The sequence below is a fragment of the Mauremys mutica genome, chromosome 12 (genome assembly GCF_020497125.1).
Source record: "Mauremys mutica isolate MM-2020 ecotype Southern chromosome 12, ASM2049712v1, whole genome shotgun sequence".
Classification (NCBI taxonomy): Eukaryota; Metazoa; Chordata; order Testudines; family Geoemydidae; genus Mauremys; species Mauremys mutica.
The window spans coordinates 14,031,546-14,048,415 of NC_059083.1; the positions used below are offsets into that span (position 1 = coordinate 14,031,546).

At 47.4% G+C, this 16,870-nt stretch overlaps 1 pseudogene; it reads right to left on the reverse strand.

The window, feature by feature from the left end:
- Positions 1 to 14,315: 14,315 nt before the first annotated feature.
- Positions 14,316 to 15,441, reverse strand: LOC123345499 (annotated as a pseudogene).
- Between the last annotated feature and the right edge of the window lie 1,429 nt (positions 15,442 to 16,870).

Here is a 16,870-nt window from a genome sequence, read left to right on the forward strand (position 1 = left end):
CTGAGGACTTTGAGTCTATGGTTCTGCTGCCAGCCTCCAGGAGCATCAGATGCATCTGACACAGACTCGGCTCCATCCTCATGACCAAGATACCTGGCCAGTAACTTGGCATGAGCAACGTCTAGGCTGGTAACTATAACATATATACAGAACCTGAATGAATATTTGTGTGAATGAATATATAAGTGTGTGTGTGTATAAGAGATAAGTAGTGATAGAAATAAGTAGTAAAATAACGTTGTTTGCTTTTATCTTTTGCTTTACTATTATATTTACAATGAATGTGGCATCTTTGCCTTATCCCTCTTAATAAGATCCTGCTAGTTTTATTGGTATAACACTAAGCTTAAATAATTCCTCTCCCTCCCTGATATTAATCCCTCTGATATATTTATAAAGAGCAATCATATCCCCTCTCAACCTTCTTTTGGTTAGGCTAAACAAAGCCAAGCTCTTCAAGTCTCCTTTCATAAGACAGGTTTTCCATTCCTCGGATCATCCTAGTAGCCCATCCCTAAACTTGTTCCAGTTTGAATTCATCCTTCTTAAACATGGGAGACCAGAACTGCACACAGTATTCCAGATGAGGTCTCACCAGTGCCTTATATAACGGTACTAACACCTCCTTATCTTTACTAGAAATACCTCGCGTGTTGCATCCTAAAACTGCATTAGCTTTTTTAACGGCCGTATCACATTGGCGGCTCATAGTCATCCTGTGATCAACCAATACTCCGAGGTCCTTCTCCTCCTCTGTTACTTCCAACTGATGCGTCCCCAATTTATAACTAAAATTCTTATTATTAATCCCTAAATGCATGACCTTGCACTTTTCACTATTAAATTTCATCCTATTACTATTACTCCAGTTTACAAGGTCATCCAGATCTTCCTGTATGATATCCCGGTCCTTCTCTGTGTTAGCAATACCTCCCAGCTTTGTGTCATCCGCAAACTTTATTAGCACATTCCCGCTTTTTGTGCCAAAGTCAGTAGTAATAAAAAGGTTAGATAAGATTGGTCCCCGAACTGATCCCTGAGGAACTCCAATAGTAACCTCCTTCCAGCCTGACAGTTCACCCTTCAGTACGACCAGTTGTAGTCTCCCCTTTAACCAGTTCCTTATCCACCTTTCAATTTTCATAAAATTGATCCCCATCTTTTCCAATTTAATTAATAATTCCCCATGTGGAACCGTGTCAAATGCCTTACTGAAATCGAGGTAAATTAGATCCACTGCATTTCCTTTGTCTAAATAATCTGTTACCTTCTCAAAGAAGGAGATCAGGTTGGTTTGGTATGATCTCCCTTTTGTAAAACCATGTTGTAATTTATCCCAATTACCATTGACCTCAATGTCCTTAATTATTTTCTCCTTCAAAAATTTTTCCAAGACCCTTACATACTACAGATGTCAAACTAACAGGCCTATAGTTACTCGGATCGCTTTTTTCCCCTTTCTTAAAAATAGGAACTATGTTAGCAATTCTCCAGTCGTACGGTACAACCCCTGAGTTTACTGATTCATTAAAAATTCTTGCTAATGGTTTTGCAATTTCATGTGCCAGTTCCTTTAATATTCTTGGTTGAAGATTATCTGGGCCCCCCGATTTTGTCCCTTAAGCTGTTCGAGTTTGGCCTCTACCTCGGATGTGGTAATATCTACCTCCATATCCTCATTCCCATTTGTCATCCTTCCTTCCATTATCCCTAAGCTCCTCATTAGCCTTATTAAAGACTGAGGCAAAGTATTTCTTTAGATATTGGGCCATGCCTAGATTATCCTTAACCTCCATTCCATCCTCAGTGTTTAGTGGTCCCACTTATTCTTTCTTTGTTTTATAGTTTTAACCAGTTCTGACCTTTGATATCGTTCTCCCTCATAATGCCTGAAAACCCCCTTGCTCCAGTTACTAAAGTGGTTTTAGTGTTTTGTCTGGACCTGTGTATTTTCATTGAAGTGTTTGGGGGATTTGACTGGAGAGAACAAGGCTGTGGCCTAATCCGGCCCCTCTGTGGGGGTGACCCACTAATGACTGAGTTTGTCCATCCCAGTGACCAGACTGAGCTGTCCAAGATGCACATTCCTGGGGCTCAAGGCTGGGAGTCAAAAACTGGCTGATGTTGCTGTGTCGTTTGGTAAGTTCCTGAATGTCTGGCTAGCGGCACTCAGTACAGTGCAGCCAGGAGTGACTTTGAAGGCTGGTGGCTGTGTATGAGCAGAGCATGGAGGGGGGTTTGTTGTTCACACAGGGAAGCAGCAGGGTGGATTTGATTTAAATCACTAGTTAGGAAGACTCAATTTAATCATGGTTTTCTAAATATTCACAACATAGACATAGATCTAGGTTTCATATATGGAAGGTTCACACTATACATTTTTAAACTGTGATTTATTTTGAAAACTTTTCAGGTGAGTTTTACAGCTATATCAGACAAAGAATGTTTGGTCATTTCATTTCATTTGTTTGTTTTTTTATTGTTTGGTTATTTCTTTCATGCCATGTTGAATTAGGAGGAGAACATCACCAGACAGACATTTAAATAACAGAAATCTGATTTTCTTGATTTTTTTTAATGTCATTGATTTTTATTCACCCTGGGAAGCAGTGTAAAACATGCCCTGGTATGGAGAATTAAGCAGTTCAACAGTCCAGATTGTACCCTGGGGTGTGTCTCACACCCGCTGTCTCCTGGGCCCCACATGGCACCGTTGGGCTTTCATCATCCTGATCCTGAAAGGGAAGCTGAGCAGGGCAAAGCAGAGAAGAGGAACCAGCCGACATCCTCAACTGCTTCGGCTTCGGCTAAATCCTGAACTCCCCCTGGGATGTGAGACTTGAGGTTCTGCCGCCAGCCTTCCCCTCGTGTCTGTTGCCTTCCCAATGGTCAGGGGTGAAAGTAACTTAAAGAACTTAGCGATATGCCGGAGTCCTGAGCAGGGGGAGGGCCCTCAACCGGAATTGGTGGGATCTTTAAATCCCTGGGCCCTTTACATTGAGATTTAAAGGGCCCGGGACTCCTGCTGCGGTGGCAGCAGCCGGGAGCCCCGGGCTCTGGCAACGATGTGAACAGCCCAGGGCTCTGCTACAGTAGCGGCAGCCAGAGCCCCTGGCCTTTTAAATCGCTGCCAGAGCCCTGCTGCCGGAGCCCCGAGGTAGCAGCAGCAGCCGGGAGCCCCAGGATTTGGGCGGTGATTTAAAGGGTCCAGGGCTCCATAAAACAGGAGGTTGAACCTAAAGATGGGGAAGCTGGAGTATGAAAGGGGGTTGTGCAGTGAATAAGAAAACAGGAGAGGAAAAGTGGGTACCTGAGAAACTGTAAAGAGAAGAGCTCATTCACCTGTGTCAGTCTATGGCCCACCAAGGAATAGAAAATACTCTCTTTTAAGGTAAAACCAGTTTGGAATACGGCCTAACGTGCGAGAGGACATAGAAAATTTGGTTAAAAACTGCATAAGATGGGCAGCAGACGGGAATAGACCACTGAATGTGGGACCCTTGTGGCACCAAAGACTTGCAGGGCCATGGAGTAGAATACAGGCTGATTATATTAAGACCCAAAGAGGGATTCAGTATTTCTTAGTGATAATAGATTCTTTTTGTGGCTGGCTGGAGACAGTTTCCACCAGGAATCATTCTGCAGAGACCACTCCCAAGACGTTGTGGAAAGTTCTGTTTAGTAGATACGGGGCTCCAAAAGTAATTGGTTCAGATGATGGAGCACATTTTATAGGAAAAGTAATTATAAAAATGTTAAAAGCTTTAGGAGTAAAGCAACAACTACCGATCCCCCACCATCCTCAATCGTCAGGGACAGTAGAAAGGATGGATCAGACTATCAAGCAAGCCCTTCAGTTCTCGCTTTGGTTGCCAAATGCAAATCATGCACTCATGTTGAAGCACACTCCAGCCACACATTACATGGATATGTGGGTTATATAGGTAAATATCCGAACATTGCCTGCGTCTCCCAAGGGGGCTCAGTGACCCTGTTTCCATCCTCTGGAATTGAATTATCCCTCAGCTGGCTGGCTGAGGGCTCTGGCTATACCCAGCACCCCCGTCCCCTCCTTCCAGGAGCTCAGAACTGTGCGGAGCCCCTCCCTGCCTGTGGTGGGGGCCCTATGAGACCAGCCAGAGCCAGGAGCAAAAGTTTGTAGTATGTGAGTGAGCAGGGCTGGGGGAGTCAGGCCCAGCAGGGGGGTTGAGCAAGGCTGGGAACAGGTTGTCATAAACAGACAGTTAAGGGTTAATACCTCTTTTACCTGCAAAGGGTTAAGAAGTTCACCTATCCTGGCTGACACCTGACTAGAGGAACCAATGGGGGAACAAGATGTTTCAAAAGGAAGGAGAGAAGTTTTCCTTTGTTTAGAGAGTCTCAGTTTCAGCTGGAGTGAAAAAGATCAAGGAACCAGCCCCTGTACCCTAAAGTTCAGAGTGGGGAAGGAACCTTGACATGGTAGCAGCAGTGTGGGATTTTTAGGAACCAAAAGCCAGATTTTTTTTTCCTCTTTTGAGATGCTGGGGAAGCAGTGAAGGAGAGATACCCCGAAGGCAAACAGATAAAGGTTTTTCTAACAAGGCTTTGTTCGAAAGGATTTCCAGCTGGGCTTAGCTGGAGGGTAATTAACAGTTTGCAAAAGACAAGTAACAAACCAGTTTTTCTGGTCTCTTCTCATTCTCAGAAGTCCAGATAAAAGCTGTGGTTGTTTTTTTTTAACCTCGCAAACCAAGATAGCTCAGGCAGCTCAGGGAAACATGCCAAGGGAAAAAAAACCCTCTCCAGCTACTCCCCATAATTGAGGTCCCATTTCAGCGAGTAGCTGTGGATATTCTGTGTCCTTTCCCAAAAAAGACCCCCACAGGAAAGCACTACATACTGACTTTCATGGATTTTGCTACCTGATGGCTGGAAGCAGTAGCTCTAAGCAACACCAGGGCTAAAAGTGTGTGTCAGGCATTAGCAGACATTTTTGCCAGGGTAGGTTGGCCCTCCGACATCCTTACAGATTCGGGAACTAATTTCCTGGCAAGGTAAATGAAAAACCTGTGGGAAGCTGATGGGGTGAATCACTTGGTTCCATCCCTTACCAGCATCAAACCAATGGCCTGGTGGAGAGGTTTAATGGAACTTTGAGGCCCTGATATGTAAATTTTTAAATGAACACTCCAATGATTGGGATCTAGTGTTGCAGCAGTTGCTTTTTGCCTACAGGGCTGTACCACATCCCAGTTTAGGCTTTTCACCATTCGAACTTGTGTATGGCCACGAGGTTAAGGGGCCATTACAGTTGGTGAAGCAGCAATGGGAGGGGTTTACACCTTCTCCAGGAATTAACATTCTAGACTTTGTAAGCAACCTACAAAGCACCCTCCAACACTCTTTAGCCCTTGCTAAAGAAAACCTAAAGGACGCTCAGGAAGAACAAAAGGCCTGGTATGTTAAACATACCAGAGAGCGTTCCTTCAAAGTAGGGGACCAGGTTATGGTCTTAAAGGCGCTACAGGCCCATAAGATGGAAGTGTCATGGGAAGGGCCATTCACAGTCCAAGTGCCCTTGGGAGCTGTTAACTATCTCATAGCATTCCCCACCTAAAGCCTAAAGTGTACCATGTTAACTCTCTCAAGCCCTCTTATTCCAGAGGATTAAAGGTTTGTCAGTTTACAGCCCAGGGAGGAGATGACGCTGAGTGGCCTGAAGGTGACTACTACGAAGGAAAAAGTAACGGTGGCGTGGAAGAGGTGAACCTCTCCGCGACCCTTGGACGTCTGCAGCGACAGCAGATCAAGGAGCTGGGCACTAGCTTTGCACCAATGTTCTCAGCCACTCCAGGACGGACTGAACGAGCATACCACTCCATTGACACAGGTAATGCTCACCCAAGTAGAACCCTACCCTACCAGGTGTCTCCTCATGCCCAAGCTGCTATAGAACGAGAGATCCAAAGCATGGTACAGATGGGTATAATCCGCCCCTCTGACAGTGCATGGGCATCTCCAGTGGTTCTAGTTCCCAAACCAGATAGGGAAATACGCTTTTGCATGGACTACCGTAAGCTAAATGCTGTAACTCGTCCTGACAACTATCCAATGCCACGCACCGATGAGCTATTGGAGAAATTGGGACGTGCCCAGTTCATCTCTACATTAGACTTAACCAAGGGGTACTGGCAGGTACCGCTAGATGAACCCACCAAGGAAAGGTCAGCCTTCATCACCCATGCAGGGGTGTATGAATTTAATGTGCTTCCCTTCGGGCTGTGAAAATCACCCGCCACCTTCCAAAGACTTGTAGATGGTGTCCTAGCAGGACTGGGAGAATCTGCAGTTGCCTACCTCGATGATATGGCCATTTTTTCTGATTCATGGGCAGAACACCTGGAGCACCTGGAAAAAGTCTTCGAGCCCATCAGACAGGCAGGACTAACTGTTAAGACTAAAAAGTGTCAAATAGGCCAAAACAGAGTGACTTCCCTTGGGCATCAGGTGGGTCAAGGAATGATAACTCCCCTGCAGGCCAAGGTGGATGCTATCCAAAAGTGGCCTGTCCCAAGGTCAAAGAAACAGGTCCAATCCTTCTTAGGCTTGGCTGGATATAACAGGTGATTTGTACCCCACTACAGCCAAATCGCTGCCCCACTAACAGACCTGACCAGAAAGACACAGCCAAATGCAGTTAAGTGGACTGATGAGTGTCAGAAGGCCTTTAACCAGTTTAAGGCGACACTCATGTCTAAGCCTGTGCTAAGGGCCCCAGACTTTGACAAACCATTCCTAGTAACCACAGATGCAGCTGAGCGTGGTGTAGGAGCAGTTTTAATGCAGGAAGGACCGGATCAAAAATTCCATCCTGTCGTGTTTCTCAGCAAGAAACTGTCTGAGAGGGAAAGCCACTGGTCAGTCAGTGAAAAAGAATGCTACGCCATTGTGTATGCCCTGGAAAAGCTACGCCCATACATTTGGGGATGGCGTTTCCAGCTACAAACCGACCATGCTGCACTAAAGTGGCTTCATACTGCCAAGGGAAACAACAAAAAACTTCTTCAATGAAGTTTAGCTCTCCAAGATTTTGATTTTGAAATTCAACACATTTCAGGAGCTTCTAACAAAGTAGCTGATGCACTCTCCGTGAAAGTTTCCGAGAGTATACTGGTTACAATTGTCCTTAAAATGTGAAAAATCTTATAGTTTTACATAATTAGTAGTATATGTAAAGGTGCATGTGTTTTATTAATCTGTTTATTCTAAGGTTCTAGGAAGAAATCATCGCCAGTGTGGTTCAACACTGTCTGAGATTTGGGGGGCGTGTCATAAACAGCTAGTTAAGGGTTAATGCCTCTTACCTGCAAAGGGTTAAGAAGTTCACCTAGCCTGGCTGACACCTGACTAGAGGAACCAATGGGGGAACAAGATGTTTCAAAAGGAAGGAGGAAAGTTTGCCTTTGTTTAGAGAGTCTCAGTTTCAGCGGGAGTGAAAAAGATCAAGGAACCAGCCTCTTATCAGAGTAGTAAGCTTTAGAAAGGAATAAATAGGTTTATGTTTATTTCTTTTTAACCTGTTTTGTGCAATTAGAGGGAGAATCAAATTGGCTATTTGGATATTTTTCATTAGTGTACCAAATTTTTGCCCAGGGGAACATCCTCTGTGTTTTGAATCTGTTGTCTGTGAGAGTAGCTGGTATGCTAATCTCTCCCAAAGGGTTTTCTTTTACCTTTCTTTTCTTGAAATAAAAGCCTTTTTCTTAATACCTGATTTATTTTTTCCTTGTTTTAGATCCAAGGGGGTTGGATCTGGATCCACCAGGAGTTGGTGGGAGAAAGGAGGGGAGATGGTTAATTTCTCCTTGTTTTAAGATCCAAGGCATTGGATCAGGACTCACCAGGGAATTGGTGAAGGAGTCTCTCAAGGCTACCCAGGGAGGGGAAGCTTTTGTGGGGAAAGGGAGTGATCCAGACACTGAAAATTCTGGATGGTGGCAGCGATACCAGATCTAAGCTGGCAGTTAAGCTTAGAAGTGTCCATGCCGGTGTGACGATTCGGTTCTGGCGGGACCCAACTGAGAGTGCCAAATCAGGACCAATTGCTCAAACAGGACAGTCACAGCCCTAGGCTGGGGTTTTTCCACCTCTAAGGCAAACCAAACCAGCCAGACAAAAAGGACTTCGGTCTCACCCCACTGGCTAACCACAAGTCACACAAGCAATTTCCTTAGACACTCCAATCTCCCAGCATCACCACCAGTGCACTCATCCTGGGGATAAATGGTTATGAAAACCAACACCCCAATAAAAGAAAAAGGTTCTCTTGATCCCAAAGGACCAAGCCCCAGACCCAGGTTATTATACACATCAGATCTTACCCACAAATCACGCTGTTGCCAATCCTTTAGAATCTAAAATCTAAAGGTTTATTTACAAAGGGAAAAAGGTAGAGATGAGAGGTAGAATTGGTTAAATGGAATCAATTACATACAGTAATGGCAAAGTTCTTAGTTCAGGCTTGCAGCAGTGATGGAGTAAACTGCAGGTTCAAATCAAGTCTCTGGAGTACATCCCCCGCTGGGATGGGTCCTCAGTCCTTTGTGCAGAGCTTCAACTTGTAGCAAAGTCCCTCCAGAGGTAAGAAGCAGGGTTGAAGACAAGATGGAGATGATGCATCAGCCTTATATAGGCTTTTCCAGGTGTAAGAACCTCTTTGTTCTTACTGTGGAAAATCACAGCAAAATGGAGTCTGCAGTCACATGGACCAGTCTCTGCATACCTTGCTGAGTCACAAGGCGTGTCTGCCTTCTCTCCATGGGTCAATTGTGTAGCTGATGGTCCTTAATGGGCCATCAAGCAGGCTAAGCAGAGCTAACACCAGCTTGTCTGGGATACTTCACCCAGAAGCACAGCACCAACTTGAAATACAGACAGCATAGAGCCAACATTCATAACTTCAACTAAAAATGATACAGACATACAGACAGCATAATTATAACCAGCAACCCATAATCTGGTCTTAGACACCTTAGATGACCCCCTTTATCTAAGATTTGGTGCCACTACAGGACCTTGGTTGCAACCCATGTTCTATATGGTCCCCATTTATATCAATAACGTCACACCCCCGACGCAAAATTGATGCAGGAAGGGATGTCACAAATATCGCTGACTGCATCCCAAGAACCACCTTTCCTTGGGTCTGTCTTACTACAGCTGGTGTTGGGCTATAGGCCGTACCAGTGTATAACAGAAATGGTTTATCCAAGTCATGTTCAATAACATGAATGAATCTCTTTACAAACTCAAGGTATAACTTGGTTAGCTTTTGCAGCATGGTTCCTGTATGTTTCATGTGATCTTGCCAAGAGCTAAAGAAAACAGCTACTTTATCCATACCAGCTCTGGCCAATGTTTGGAACCCAATTAACATTAAACCAATGTAGATATTGATGTTGTTCATAGTACAGGAATCTTGGCATTTAGCCATGAAAGCAATATGGTAGTGTGCCTCAGTTTCCCCTTTCATACAGCACATCAGATCTGGAATGTATTTTCCCCTGTGAAAAGTTCCAATACTGTTTACAGGCATTAACTGTGAAACATCAGTATAGCAAGGCCCTTTAACATAAAGTGTGTTTTCATGTATTCCTTTCAAAATGTTCAAGGGATTTTCCAAAAGACTAGGCACATTGTACATTTTTACATTTCTTGGTAATAGCAACACATTAGTAACAAACATTACCATTAGCAATAACAACAAATTTATTGCAAGTGTCCATCTACAATCATGTTTGTCACACCACACCTTTGGCTCAATACCATTGGTGTTTGGGCATTTTAGGGTTAACCTGTGGCTTCCCTTTGCAAAATTCAGTTTTCTCTTTCCTCCTTGTCCTGCAGGATTAAACCCTGATTTCTCTTGCTTGACAGAATTCACTGGCTGATGGGGTGGGCTCTCTTTGCTAACAGCTATTAGGGCTTGGCTACACTTACAAGTTGCAGCGCTGGTGGAGGCTTTCCAGCGCTGCAATTACACCCCGTCCACACTTGCAGGGCACAACCAGCGCTGCAACTCCCTGGTTGCAGCGCTGGCTGAAAACCCATCCCGGCATGGGTATAAGGAGTGCAGCGCTGGTGATCCAGCGCTGCTCAGCAGGTGTGGACACTCACCAGCGCTTTAATTGTCCTCCAGGGAATAAGGAGGTATCCCAGAATTCCTGTTCGGCCACTCTGCTCATCAGTTTGCACTCTAATGCTCTTGCCTCAGGTGACCCGCCCTTTAAATGCCCCGGGAATTTTAAAAATCTCCTTCCTGTTTGCTGCAGCCAGGTGTGGAGAGCAATCAGTTAATCTTTCCAGGTGACCATGCCTCCACGTGGCAAACGAGCCCCAGCATGGAGCAATGGCGAGCTGATGGACCTCATCAGTGTTTGGGGAGAGGAATCTGTGCAGGCACAGCTGCGCTCCGGCCATAGGAATTACGATATCTTTGAGCAGATATCAAGGGCCATGCTGGATAGGGGCCATGATCGGGACGCAGTACAATGCAGGGTGAAAGTTAAAGAGCTGCGGAGTGCCTATTACAAAGCCCGAGAGGGGAATTGACGATCCGGAGCTGCCCCCACGACCTGCCGTTTTTACAGGGAGATGGACGAGATACTTGGGGGTGACCCCACTGCCAATCCCAGGATAACGATGGACACTTCTGAGCAGGCTGGGGGACAGGAGGAGGAGGCGGAGGCGGAGGAGGCAGGGGGGGGGAGAGGAAACCGCGAGTGAAGCTCCTGGGGGGGGGGGGGAAGACACCCCAGAGTCCCTGGAGGCATGCAGCCAGGAGCTCTTCTCAAGCCAGGAGGAAAGTACCCAATCGCAGCAGCCAGCAGTTGCAGAAGGACAAGCAGAGGAGCGGGTTACCGGTAAGCGGCTTTTATTTTCTGGGTGGAAATGTTTCTGGAGAGGAAGGGGGGTTATGGCTGCATGCATGCCAGCCTCTAGATGTGGAATAGCCCGTTGATGTGGTCTATCACGTCGCGGTAATCTGCTTCAGTTATCTCAGCAAAAGTTTCATCCAGAGCGTGGGCAATATGCCTGCGCAGGTTTATAGGCAGAGCCACTGTGTCCCTTGTCCCAGTGACGGTGACGCGTCCGCGCCACTCTGCTGCCAGTGGTGGGGGGACCATTTCTGAACACAGGCACGCCGCATAGGGTCCCGGGCGGAATCCACATTGCTCTAAAAGAGCCTCCCGCTGTTCCCTAGTGACTCGCAGTAGGGAGACATCTTCCAGGATTAACTCCTGTGAAAAATGTTGGGAGACTCTTTAGTGAAGAGATAGGGAGATAAGATCACCCCTGCAGCTGCATCTTCACTCAACCCCTCTAGCACTCCAGATTACCCGAAGCAACCAGCTCTTCTCTATCACTCAAGCCCCACTTCTCCCTATATAAGCACCCCTTACTCACCATTTCGTGGCTTCTGTTGTGTTATGCGTGTGGGGAAAAGAATGCTAAAGTGAGAACTCCCTCAGTGTAACAATTCATGTCTGGAGATAGTGGATACAATGCTGCCCATGTTAAATGTTGTCATTTCTGTGTTTCTACAGTGACCTTGACTACTGGACTGCCCAGATGTTCAACATCACAGAGGCTTCAAAATTTGAGAAAAAATCCCCGAAAGAGCAAAGAGGACATGCTGAAAACTGTTCTTCATCACTCTGCTCGAGAGAGTAAAGACTTGAAGGAGTGGAGAGAGAAGGAAAGCAGGATCTGCAGGAGAAATGCAGTGGCCAAGAGGAAAAGCACGGAGCGGCTGCTAAGCATCCTGTCGCGCCAAGCGGACTCTATAGAGTCACTCGTTGCCATGCAAGCAGAGCACTACCGTGCTACTCCCCCACCCGCCCCGTCCTTTTTGCCTTGTGCCCCAATGTCAGCTCAAACCGCCTTTCCCCAGAATTCAGGTTCTTACCACCACCAGCTGCCTCCAACACCTGTACGTTCACCAACCAGCCCTGATACCTACCACCACCCTTACCCTCTGCACTCAACCCCCATCACCATGCAGTATATGCACCCTGAAGTGCAGGATTCATTAAACAGCAATCCAGACAGGACATATGCAAACTTGTGACTGTACAGTTCACCAACCCACACCCCTGCCCTCTTGTGTTCATGAAATGTTGTGTGTCTGTCTGTCTGTCAAGGAAGTTTTTTTCTTTTCAATAAAACAGTTCTTGGCTTTGAAAACAGTCTTTATTATAGCAGATAGTGAAAGATACCTTAGCCCAGTAAAGAAAGAGGCACTGCAAATCATATTATTATTATGGATAATAGAATAACAGTGTAAGCAGTGCAATTCACTCCCATACAAGGCAGCAAACATTACTGTTGGCTTTCAGCCTCAAATTCTTCCCTCAAGGCATCCCTAATCCTTGTAGCCCTGTGCTGGGCCTCTCTATTAGCCCTGCTCTCTGGCTGTGCATATTCAGCCTCCAGGACTTGAACCTCGGTGGTCCATGCCTCACTGAATGTTTCACCCTTCCCTTCACAAATATTATGGAGGGTACAGCAAGCGCATATAACCGCGGGGATGCTGCTTTCCCCCAAGTCTAGCTTCCCATACAGACATCTCCAGTGGGCTTTTAATCGCCCAAAAGCACACTCCACAGTCATTCTGCACCGGCTCAGCCTGTAGTTGAACCGGTCCTTGCTCCTGTCAAGCTTCCCTGTATAGGGTTTCATGAGCCAAGGCAGTAACGGGTACGCGGGGTCTCCAAGGATCACAGTGGGCATTTCGACATCCCCTACTGTGATCTTCCTGTCTGGGAAAAAAGTCCCTGCCTGCATCTTCCTGAACAGGCCACTGTTCCGAAAGATGCGTGCATCATGCACCTTTCCAGGCCAGCCTGTGTAAATGTCAATGAAACGCCCGCGGTGATCCACAAGCGCCTGGAGAACCATAGAGAAATACCCCTTACGATTAACGTACTCTGATGCCAGGTGGGGGGGGGGGGCAGAATAGGAATATGCGTCCCATCTATCGCCCCTCCACAGTTAGGGAAACCCATTTGTGCAAAGCCATCCACAATGTCCTGCACGCTCCCCAGAGTCACGGTCTTTCTTAGCAGGATGCGATTAATTGCCTTGCAAACTTGCATCAAAACGATTCCCACGGTCGACTTTCCCACACCAAACTGGTTCCCGACCGACCGGTAGCTGTCTGGAGTTGCCAGCTTCCAGATTGCAATTGCCACCTGCTTTTCCACCGTCAGGGCAGCTCTCAATCTTGTGTCCTTGCGCCGCAGAGTGGGGGCGAGCTCAGCACACAGTCCCATGAAAGTGGCTTTTCTCATACGAAAGTTCTGCAGCCACTGCTCGTCATCCCAGACTTCCATGACGATGTGATCCCACCACTCAGTGCTTGTTTCCCGAGCCCAAAAGCGGCGTTCAACGGTGCTGAGCATTTCTGTGAATGCCACAAGCACTTTGGTGTCACACGCGGCAGGAGAATCGATATCGATATCATCGTCAGACTCCTCACTGTCACTTTGGAGCTGAAGGAATAGCTCGACTGCCAAACGTGTTGTGCTGGCGACACTCATCAGCACAGTCCTCAGCAGCTCGGGCTCCATTTGCCACAGAAATCGCGATTCACACCAGAGTAAAACAGAAAGACACTCACAATGGCGCCAAACGCTGCCGGAAAGAGTGAATGCTGGGATGTGAAGCGATGCACCACGGGGCGTTGGCACACAGGAAGCGGAATGACCCGCACACTTCCTTCCCCTTCCCACAATACTCAGCGCCAAAATGGGACGAGGTGCTCTGTGGGATAGCTGCCCACAATGCACCTCTCAATACAGCGCTGGAAAGTGCTGCAAGTGTGGCCACACTGCAGCGCTGGTAGCTGTCAGTGTGGCCACACTGCAGCGCTGGCCCTACACAGCTGCATGACCAGCGCTGTAACTCCCAGCGCTGCAACTTTTAAGTGTAGCCAAGCCCTTAGCAAGTCTGTCTTCTCCCTGCCAGCCAAGTAAATCGCATCAACACAGACACTAGCTTTTAGATTTTTAGCTGCTACCCATTCCAAGGCTGGACTTTGTTTTACAGAGATATCACACAAATTCAAATAGTCTGAGGGTGAGAGCTGGCTTGCTCTACCCTGCATCCTTAAGCGTTCAGCCATAAAACTGTTCGGCTCTGAAACACCAGTAACTGAATCTGTCCTCAGACTCTGAAGCACAGACTGCTCACTTACAGAATTAGCACAAGGTGTGACCTCTGTATGAAATTTTTCCCACAGTCCAAACACTTGTGGGGTCTCTCTCTGTGTGGATTGCCTGATGTTTAACAAGAGCTGACCTTTGTATGTAACCTTGCCCACAGTTCAAGCATTTGTGGGGTCTCTCTCCTGTGTCGATTGCCTGATGTTGAACAAGGTGTGACCTTCTTAGGAAACTTTTCCCACAGTCCAAGCACTTGTGGGGTCTCTCTCATGTGTGGAGTGCCCGATGCTTAACAAGGTTTGACCTCTCTGTGAAACATTCCCCACACTCCAAGCACTTGTGGGGTCTCTCTCCTGTGTGGATTGCCTGATGTTGAACAAGGTGTGACCTCTGTATGAAATTTTTCCCACAGTCCAAACACTTGTGGGGTCTCTCTCCTGTGTGGATTGCCTGATGTTTAACAAGAGCTGACCTTTGTATGTAACCTTTCCCACAGTCCAAGCATTTGTGGGGTCTCTCTCCTGCGTGGATTGCCTGATGTTCAACAAGGTTTGACCTTCTTAGGAAACTTTTCCCACACTCCAAGCACTTGTGGGGTCTCTCTCCTGTGTGGATTGCCTGATGTTGAATAAGATGTGACCTTTGTATGAAACTTTTCCCACACTCCAAGCACTTGTGGGGTCTCTCTCCTGTGTGGATTGCCTGATGCTTAACAAGGTTTGACCTATGTATGAAACTTTTCCCACACTCCAAGCACTTTTGGGGTCTCTCTCCTGTGTGGCTTAACTGATATCCAATTATTTGTGTCTTGGAAATGAAACATTTCCCGCACTCGAGGGATTGAGAGGGTTTTTCTCCACTGTGGCTTTTCCTGTGGTTATTAAGATCTGAGAGCATATTGAAGCTTTCCCCACGGTGCAAGCATTGAAGGGGTTTCTCTCCTGTAACCATTGTCTGATGTGTCACAATGAATCCTTTCCCACATTGAAGGTAGTGCCAGGGTGTCTCTTCCTTCGGATTTGTCTGCTGCGCTCTGGGATCCTCCTCTCCTCCCGCACCATTAATAGATTCATCCACTTTCTTCCCTGGGTGGTTTCCCAGCAGCCTCTCTGACCTGTGCCAATTTCCACAGGCTTCTTCGAGTTCGAAGCACTGGGAAAAATTCCCTTCAACTCTTCCCACAAAGGTCCCCACCGGTTCCACTTCCCCAGGAGCTTCGTCATGATGATTTCCCTCCTTGGTCTCACTCCCTCGCTCAGCACCTGCTGGGAGAGACACAATCCAGACAGGAGTCATTGTGCTGGGGAGAAAGAGGAATAGCACAAAGGGAAAACCCAACACAAAGACTCAGCAATTGGACTCTGCCTCCACATCCCTCCCAAACACTCACAGGGAAGGAAAGCTGGGAAGCAAACTCCTGCAGGTAAGAGGCTGGGTGGAATGGCGTGAGCTATATCTGATGACTGCAGCCCTGTCCTGGCTGAAACGGGGAAGAACTGAGTGTGCTTACTCACACCATATTTGGGGAGTCTCAACTTTTTCCTTCATTCCCTAGATGGTTTCTGTGTCAGTCCTCACCTGTATGGAGGCATCTCAGAAGCCTTCTTTCCTTGCAGGTCTGGAGATCGGGCAACCAAGGCTCTTCCCCTCGTTCCAGCCGGACAATCAGTTCAGGTTTGGGAAGGGGGAATCCTGCGTAGAGGGTGAAATCAGACCAGATCAGGGTGCATGGAGCATCGGTGGGGTATTTGTCACAAAGGACATTCCATGAGTGGAACCTGTCCCTGTGCTCTGTTGGAGGAATGTGGAATCCAAGAGGAAGGGAACATGGTCACTGAGCCCCCTTGCGCAGAGGAAGTTGTCTGGGGAGGTGAGCTGAATTATTACTACACCCTCACTGGGCGTTACCAGGATCTGTGCGCTCTGGGGGCCCTGCTGACTCACACACGGCTCTGGACTTAAACCCCTGCCTCTTTCTAAACCTGCAGAGCCCAGATCCCTCCCCAGGGCTGAAGCTAGTCCAAAGGAGGGAGGTGAAGAGGGACTGTGTGTGCAGCCAAGAAACAACAGACAGGACAATGCTGGTTTTATGCACCTTTGAAAGCTGGACGGGTGGGGATGGTTTAGCTTGTCCATTGGGTACTGACACCGATGTCCCACTGGAGGGGGCACTGAGATGCAAGTCTCTCTCACATGGCAGCTGTGCATTATGGAACCCACTCACCTCTGATCTAACTGACATGGGAAGAACATGCCCACATATAGACACACAGACCCACGGCTTCTAGTATCTGAGGGGACGGGAATCCCTTACCCAGTGAGGTCACCATCTCGTAGTTCTCCTGCATGACGTCCCTGTAGAGGGCTCTCTGAGCAGGGTCCAGTAGAGCCCCCTGCCCCTGGGTGAAATACACAGCCACCTCATCGAAGGTCACCGGCATCTGAAACACCAAAAGGCCCCGGTCATTATCTGCTGTCCCAGCCACAATCCCACTAGTCACGTGGGAGGAAGGATAAAGAAATGGAAGCTCTGGGAGGGCCACAGTTACAGAATCCCACCCCCACCCTGCTCAGAGCAGCCAGGAGGCTTCAGCGGGTGAGAGAAGATGAGACCTTCTTGTCCCCCCAGCACACGGAGTGGGGCAGGGTCTTCTCATTTCCCA